The sequence below is a fragment of the Apium graveolens genome, chromosome 5 (genome assembly GCF_009905375.1).
Source record: "Apium graveolens cultivar Ventura chromosome 5, ASM990537v1, whole genome shotgun sequence".
Classification (NCBI taxonomy): domain Eukaryota; kingdom Viridiplantae; phylum Streptophyta; class Magnoliopsida; order Apiales; family Apiaceae; genus Apium; species Apium graveolens.
Genome location: NC_133651.1, coordinates 130,884,967 through 130,893,520, shown reverse-complemented (window position 1 = coordinate 130,893,520; position 8,554 = coordinate 130,884,967). Strand labels below are relative to the sequence as shown.

Below are 8,554 nucleotides of genomic sequence, written 5' to 3'. Positions count from 1 at the left end.
TAATGTGTGATGATTGTATGATAGCCTAGTATTGGTTGTGCTTATTTGTCTTATGAGCATTGCGAACTTATAAGATAGCTTGTTAATTCTTAATGAAGCGGAAGTGAATTTAAGGGTTTAGAACTTGTCATGCTAGCATAGGTTCATGTGTTATTGTTATGCATGATTTGTAGGTAATTTTAACCATCTTACTTGCCCTGTGTAATCATGATAGATAACTTGTGCATTAAACTATTATGTTGTCAAATTCTATAGACATATAGGGTCTCAATATAATTGGTGTCTATTCAGCTTCTTTCTCTTTTGTGGATGTCTGGTAGTATGGTATTCGTGCAACGAAAGTTAGCGTTAATCAGTTTCTTGTTATCTGATTAGTGTCATCACCATTACATGCTAAGGTTAAAAATGAAAAGGCTATTGAATGAAGTATTTAATGAAGTTAGAATCCCATGTTTGTCATATATATCAATCCAACCATTCTTATTCTCTTAGTTATACTTGTTAGTTTAATTTTTAGTTATAAACAATCCCAATTTGTTATTCGTATTAGCATTGGATAATAGCCATATCATTGGTGCATAAGTGCATAAATTAATCAGTTAACCAAGCCAGTCTCTGTGGGAACGAACTAGAAATAATTCTATATTAGTTGCGAACGCGTATACTTGCGTGTATTATTAGCGCGTGTTTAGCGACTAACAAGTTTTTGGCGCCGTCGCCAGGGACTGCAGTGTTAATTTTTTATTTATGTGTTTGTCATCAGTGATTGTTAAAGTTCATTGACTCAGACATTGTTACTTATCTATTCCCTTGTTTTATTTTAGGTACTCTAGCAGAAATTCCTAAGGCTTTGATGCACTATTCTCAGCCTAAGATCACTGATATTCAGTCAAGAATCATCAGGCCAGCCATCTCGGCTAACACTTTTGAGATCAAGTCAAGCATGATTCAAATGATACAGATTCAGTTTAGTTTGGGGGTTCTCCAACTGAAGACCCGAACATGAATATCAGGGATTTCATTGAGATATGCGACACTTTCAAGTTCAATGGTGTGACTGAAGATGCTATCAAGCTGCGACTCTTCCCATTCTCTCTAAAGGATAAAGTGAAGTGCTGGTTGTATTCTCTACCACCAGGGTCTATCACCACTTGGAAGGATCTTGCTCAAAAGTTTCTCACTAAATTCTTCCCTATAGCGAAGACTGCGACAATCAGGAATGCTGAGCAAACTGGAGAATCTCTGTGTGAGGCTTGGGATCGATATAAGGAAATGCTAAGGAAGTGCCCACACCATGGCATGCCTGATTGGATGATTATAAACTGTTTCTACAATGGATTGGGTGCTACTTCTTGACCCATGCTCGATGCAGCATCAGGAGGAGCCTTGTGGGCTAAGAGCTACAATGAAGCTTATGAATTGATTGAACTGATGGCTGCTAATGAATACCAGAATCCTTCTCAAAGATTGACTCAGGGAAAAGTAGCAGGAATTCTGGAGTTGGATGCAGCAACTGCTATAGCTTCCCAACTTAATGCTTTGACGATGAAGGTGGACACTTTGAATAACTATGGAGTTAATAAAATCACTAGTGTCTGTGAGTTTGTGATGGTACCCATGAGACTGATCAGTGTGCTATTTCTAGTGAATTAGCTCAGTTCATGAGCAATTTTCAGCGATCGTAGCAAATTGTTCCAGCCACTTATAATCCCAACAACCGCAATCATCCTAATTTTAGTTGGAGCAACACTCAGAATGTGGTTCGCAACCTTATCAGCAGTATCCAGCTAAGCAGTACAACCCCCTGGTTTTCAACAACCGTAATTTGCACCAAGACAGCAGCTTCAGCTGCAACAAGCTAATGAAAAATCTGAATTAGAGGAGTTGAAGCTTATATGCAAAAGTCAAGCTGTTTCTATCAAGATCTTGGAAAATCAAATTGGACAAATTGACAATGCCTTGATTAATCATCAACTTGGTACATTACCTAGTGACATAAAAGTGTCAGGACAGAGAGAAGCTGAGGAGCAGGTGAAGGAAATCACTTTGAGGTCTGGAAAGGTTGCGAATCCCGAACAAACTAAAGTTTCAACTGAAGAAGCTGGGGCTGAAGACGAAGTAGAGCGGCAGGAAGTAGAAGTGGAACCAAGGAAGACTACTGTTGAGCACACTCCTCCTGAGGGTAATACAAGGGAGAAACAGATCTATCCCCCACCGCCTTTTCCTAAGCGGCTACAGAAGAAAAAGCTGGATAAGCAATTTGAGAAGTTTCTGGAGGTGTTCAAGAAACCTCATATCAACATACCTTTCGCTGAGGATCTTGAGCAGATGCCTAGTTATGCAAAGTTTATGAAAGATATACTCTCTCGAAAAGTGAAGCTAGATGATTTAGAGACTGTCGCTCTCACGGAGGAATACAGTGTTGTGCTGCAACAGAAGCTGCCTCGAAGCTTAAGGATCTAGGAAGTTTCACTATTCCATGCACTATTGGAAAAGTGTCTTTTGACAGATGCTTATGTGACCTGGGACCAAGCATCAATCTGATGCTTTTGTCAATCTTCAAGAATTTAAACTTGCCTGATCCAAAACCGACTTATATGACTTTGCAGTTGGCCGACCATTCTATTACATATCCGCGAGGAATTGTGGAGGATGTCTTGGTCAAGGTATTTAACATGAAGTATTTAATGAAGTTAAAATCCCATGTTTGTCTTATATATCAATCCAACCATTCTTATTCTCTTAGTTATACTTGTTAGTTTAATTCTTAGTTATAAACAATCCCAATTTGTTATTCGTCTTAGCATTGGATAATAGCCATATCATTGGTGCATAAATTAATCAGTTAACCAAGCCAGTCTGTAATAACCCCAATTTTTGGAAATTTTTGAAACCCTAACAATAGTAATTTTTTCTAACTATGTTGATTAAGGAAAATTATCAGACCACGCTATATAAGAGTACTGTTATGGAAATTCTGAGATCATATTAGTATTCCATAAAGTAAATGAGTGTATGTAAAGGTCGTCAGAATTCGAATCCGGACACTTTGATTTTTTTCCCGAAAATCCACCAGATACCGAAAGAATTGAGTATAAGGTAACATGATTAAAAGGATTTTGATTTAAGGATTATAGCAGAGGATCATTAAAGGAATATAAGATATTAATAAAGGTTCAGGGAAGCCCAAATAATAAGATTCCGGATATGATCCCTCAAACTATTAACGAGAACGAGAGTTAAGTGAACCGTAAAACAAATAAGCGACCAAAAGACTAGCTTGTACAAGAAGCCAAGGATTATGACATCATCAAACCATAAGGGATTGACACATGGCAAGAAAGTGATGCATGGATGATGTCATCAAGAGAGAAGATATTTATGGAAGGAAATCAAAGAAGCTTTTTCATTTTTTTTTCATTTCATCATTTTGCTCTCGGCCAAAATAATACCAGCAACTTCAAACTGCCATATCTCCTTCAATACTCACTCAAATATTGTGTTCTATAGCTCGTTGGAAAGGGATTGAGATGGCCACAACTCTTATTCATAAGTCTCGTCCAAATAATTATGGTAAGACCTTCAGTTTTACAGTTCTTTAAATTAGACTTTTAGAAACTTCAAAATCTAACTTTGTGTTTTCTTGATTATTTGTGAGATCCAAGCTTGTATAAGGATTGATCAAGATTTTAAGGCTCCCTAGCAACTTTGCACTCACAAATAAAGGTATAAAACCTTCTTTACCTTTAGTACTAAGCTTGATTGTTTGAGTTGTTAGATGAATTGGTAAATGTATAGTTAGATCCACGCTTAGTAGTGATTTTTGTGAAGTTGTGTTGATTTTGAATGGTGAATTTGTATTGATTGAATGAGTTGGTAAAACCTTGGAGTGTGGACTGATTTTTCAGTGGTTTAAGTTGTATTTGTTGTGTTATTGATTGTTGGAGGATGGGAGTGAATGTAATGCCCGGTTTACCTTAGATTGTTTTTGTGCTTAGCTTCAGGATCCGTGAACTCACTGTAAGATTCTGAACTTTGCCATGTTTAGCTAGATCATGTTGTAAGCTTCGTTTTGGTATGTGATCGCTTTGATCCGATGTACGGTTTAGGAGAAACGACCGTTTTAAGTAAAGGCATTTCGCGAGCGAACCGTTACCCCTCGCTTTACTTTGAAACCTTTTTTAAGGCCCTTAAAAGACTAATTGGATTACGAAACAATTATGTAAGGTGGAATAGGAAGTTGGTAAAGTATTCGCGAAAGAGTCTCCTTAAAATTCGTAACGCTTAATTTATTAAAATTAGTGAAGCCGAGGGACAAGAGCGATTAATACAAATCGTTAAGCATATAAGCAACCGTAAGCGACCGTTATGGTATGAGTGAGTTTTGACTAGTTTCTTAAGCGACCATGGTCTAATTCTGGCTTATGTTGTTGTTCATAGGTTACCAGACCCACTCTAAGCTTAAGTCTGCCCCGAAACACTCAGGCAAGTTTTCTACCCGTTATACTGTTGTTGTGATGTACATATTTGTTTGTGCATGATCTTGTGATAAGTGCATGATTGTTATTAGCAAGTCTTGCGATATTCTGGAGTGTTAGATATATTTGAGATGTCATGTCTACTATGTTTCATGTTTAGTTTTCAGATCTTAACAAACAGGAAATATCAGTACTTACTGGAAGTCAGAACTTAAGGATATCAGAACTTAGATTATCAGAAGATGGATATCAAAACTTAAGTACGGGAGGACTAACAGTTAAGGAAGGAAGCTGATTTACAGGAAAGAAGATCAAGACTAATACAAAAGATGATATGCATGGAAAGAGTTAGAAGATAAGGAGACTTGTATAAGATATCTGATTGATATATTTTAGGAGATAAAATTATATTCCATATCAATTAGAAGTTATCTTGTAACTGTGTACTATATAAACTCAGACATAGGTTTACACTATATGTGTTATCATTATCGAGAAGATCATACATTGTAACCTAGCAGCTCTCGTGATATTTGTTCATCACTGAGAGAGAACAGTTCCATTGTAAAAGAGTTTATTATATCAAATATATTTGTTTACTGTTACTTGTGTTCGAAATCGATTTGATTATATTCTACAATGTATTCAACCCCCTTCTATAGTGTTGTGTGACCTAAAAATTGGTATCATAGCTTATCTGTTAACACACATACAGTAAAGATCCAAACAATCATGTCTGAAGAAGCAGAAATTACAACCAAAACTACCAAAACTGAAGAAACTAAAAACACTCAAATCCACAGTCCATATGAGACTATTAGGGTTCCCATACAGAGACCTTCTGAGTATCCCATATAAAAAATGAAGATGGGTATGTTTCTGGAAGCTACTGATCCAGAATACCTTGACAGAATTAATGAAGGACGGCATAAGCCAACCAAGCTCTCTGTTGTAGTTGCAGATCAGCCAGCAAAGACCATACCAAAGGAGAAAAGTGAGTATACAGCTGAAGATATCTCATCCATTTCCAAGGATGCAAAGGTAAGGCATTTGCTGCATAGTGCCATTAATAATGTCATGTCAAACAGGGTAATTCATTGCAAGACTGCAAAGGATATATATGATGCTTTGGATACAAGATGCCAGGGAACTGATGCAATCAAGAAGAACAAGAGGACTATACTCACTCAAGAGTATAAGCACTTTGACTCAAAAGCTGATAAGTCATTAACTGAATTATATGACATGATTATCAAACTCTTAAATGATCTATCACCGGTGGACAAGGAATATGATCTTGAAGATTCAAATCTAAAATTCCTTTTAGCTCTTCCTGAAAGTTGGGATTTGAAGTCTACTACTATAAGAGACAACTATGCTCTTGATGAAACTACTCTTGATGAAATTTATGGTATGCTCAAGACTTATGAACTTGAGATGGATCAAAGAAGCAAGATATATGGGAGAAAGTTAAGGACAGTTGCTCTTAAGGCTAAGGGAGGAATCCCCCAAAGTGGCTTTCTCAAAGAAAGGTAAAGGAAAGCTCTCATCACAAAGTCTAATTCAGAATCATCAATTTCTGATGATGATGATTTAAAAACTGAAAGTTTACCTGAAATAGTTGGTGATGAAGAGATGATGAAATTGTGTGCTCTTATGATGAAGGGTATCACAAAGATAGCTTACAGGACATTTAGAAGGGGAAAGAAGTTTTTGAAGAAAGGTGGAAGTACTGATAAGAAAGGGTTCAGAAAGTATGAAGGCAAAAGTGCAAAGTCTGACAGAGGAGACAACTCAAATGTCAAATGCTACAATTTGGTGAAAGAGGCCACATATCTCCTGACTGCAAGAAAGGAAAAAGTGACAAAGGCAAGGCACTTGTCACAAAGAAGAAAAGCTGGACAGACTCTTCAGATTCTGAAGATGAGGTGAATTATGCTTTAATGGAAAATGCTGATGGCAGCCCTGAAACTGCTGAATTAAAGGTACCTCAAACAACTTATGCCTTTCATACTGATGATATTACTGAGTTGAGATTATATCTTAAAACCATGTTTATTAGCTACAGAGATCAAACTTTAACATGTGAAAGATTAACTTCTGAAAATCTTGCTTTTAGGAAAAGGAATGAGTATTTAGAAAAAGAGTTAGTTATGTTCCATCAAACTCAGAAAGAAAGAGATGATGCTTATTATGTTAGAGATGAATTGCTAAAATTGAATAAATCTCTAAAAACTGAGTTAGAAAAAGAAAAAGAGATTATCAGGACTTGGACTAACTCTGGCAGAACAACTCAGAATTTATTAAGTAGTGGAAACTGGAAAGAGGGCTTAGGTTATGGAGATGATAAAAGTGAAAAAGGAACTGAACAAATTGAGCCAATTGTTGTTAAACAAACTGTTAAGCCAAAAGTAAATCATGTTAAGTTTGTAGCTAAAACTGTAAAGTCTGATTCTGAAAAGATGAAAGAGTCTGTGACAGAAGTTAAGGAGAAGTCAACTTCTGACAAATTAGAACAGGATAAACCAGCTGAAGTCAATATAGGCTTAATGACAAAGAAGCAGCTTAAGCATAAGCTGAAAGAAATAAGGAATGTCAACAAGGTTAAGGCAGCTAGGAAAAATAGGAATGGAAAGAAAGGTGTGAATAAAAGAAATAATTATATGCATGTTCCTAATGCTCCTAGAAAGAAATGTTATAACTGTGGAAACTCTAACCATCTTGCTTCTTTTTGCAGGAAGAATAAGAATATAAACTCTTTACCTCCTAAGTCAGGAGTTAAGAGTCAGTCTGTTAGGTTTAAGCCACAAAATCCTTGTTTTCATTTTGGAAGTTTATGGCATTCCATTTATACTTGTAAGGAATATCATAGTTTATACTATGATTATTATCAAATAAAACCTTCTTTGAAGAAAGTTGCTTTAATTCCTTCTAGTGTAAAGTCTGATGCAAAGTCTGATATAAGTTCTGATAAACAGCATGTTAGCATAAACTTTGATATTAAATTCACTGTAAATGCTAACAAACTTAAAAATGCCAAAGGATCCAAGCAAGTCTGGGTCCTTAAAACTAACCATTAGTGGTCTTTGTGATTGCAGGGCAACAGGAAAAACATCCTAGTACTGGATAGTGGATATTCAGGACATATGACTAGAAATAAAGCCCTGCTCTCAGACTTTATGGAGAAAGCTGGCCCAGGAGTTTCTTATGGAGATGGAAACATGGGAAAAACTCTGGAATATAGCAATATTAATCTTGGGAATGTCATCATTGAAGCAGTAGCTCTTGTCTCAGGACTTAAACATAATCTACTAAGTGTGAGTCAAATCTGTGAGAGAGGTTACCATGTGGATTTCTTTGAAGAACACTGTGAAGTTGTAAGCAATTCTACAGGCAAAGTGGTTTTGAAAGGTTACATGTATGGTAACATTTATGAAGCCAGACTTTCAACAAGTTCTGATGGTTCTGCAATCTGTCTGTTGAGTAGAGCATCAATTGAAGAAAACTGGAATTGGCACAAAAGACTCTCTCATTTAAACTTCAACAACATAAATGAGCTTGTAAAGAAAGATCTTGTGAGAGGACTGCCAAAATCAGTATTTGCTCTTGATGGCCTTTGTGATTCATGTCAAGAGGCAAAACAAAGAAAATCTTCTTTCAAGAGTAAAACTGAGTCATCAATTCTTGAGCTTTATCACCTACTGCATGTTGATCTATTTGGTCCAGTCAATGTCATGTCTATTGCAAAGAAGAAATATGATATGGTTATAGTGGATGAGTTCACAAGGTACACTTGGGTTTACTTCTTGTACAAGAAGAATGAAACTGCATTTACTCTAACTGATCATGTCAGACAGCTGGATAAGTTGGTCAAAGATTCTGTTAAAATTATAAAAAGTGATAATGGCACTGAGTTCAAGAATTCAATCATGGATGAGTTCTGCAAAGAGTATGGAATCTAATAGGAATTTTTTGCACCTGGAACTCCACAGCAAAATGGAGTTGTAGAAAGAAAGAACATGACTCTTATTGAAGCTGTACGAACTATGCTTGATGAAGCAAAGCTGCCACCCTAC

The 8,554-nt window shown here is 36.3% G+C and overlaps 1 pseudogene; it reads right to left on the bottom strand.

Moving 5' to 3' along the window:
- Positions 1-1,209: 1,209 nt before the first annotated feature.
- On the bottom strand, positions 1,210-1,301 carry LOC141662870 (small nucleolar RNA R71; annotated as a pseudogene).
- Between the last annotated feature and the right edge of the window lie 7,253 nt (positions 1,302-8,554).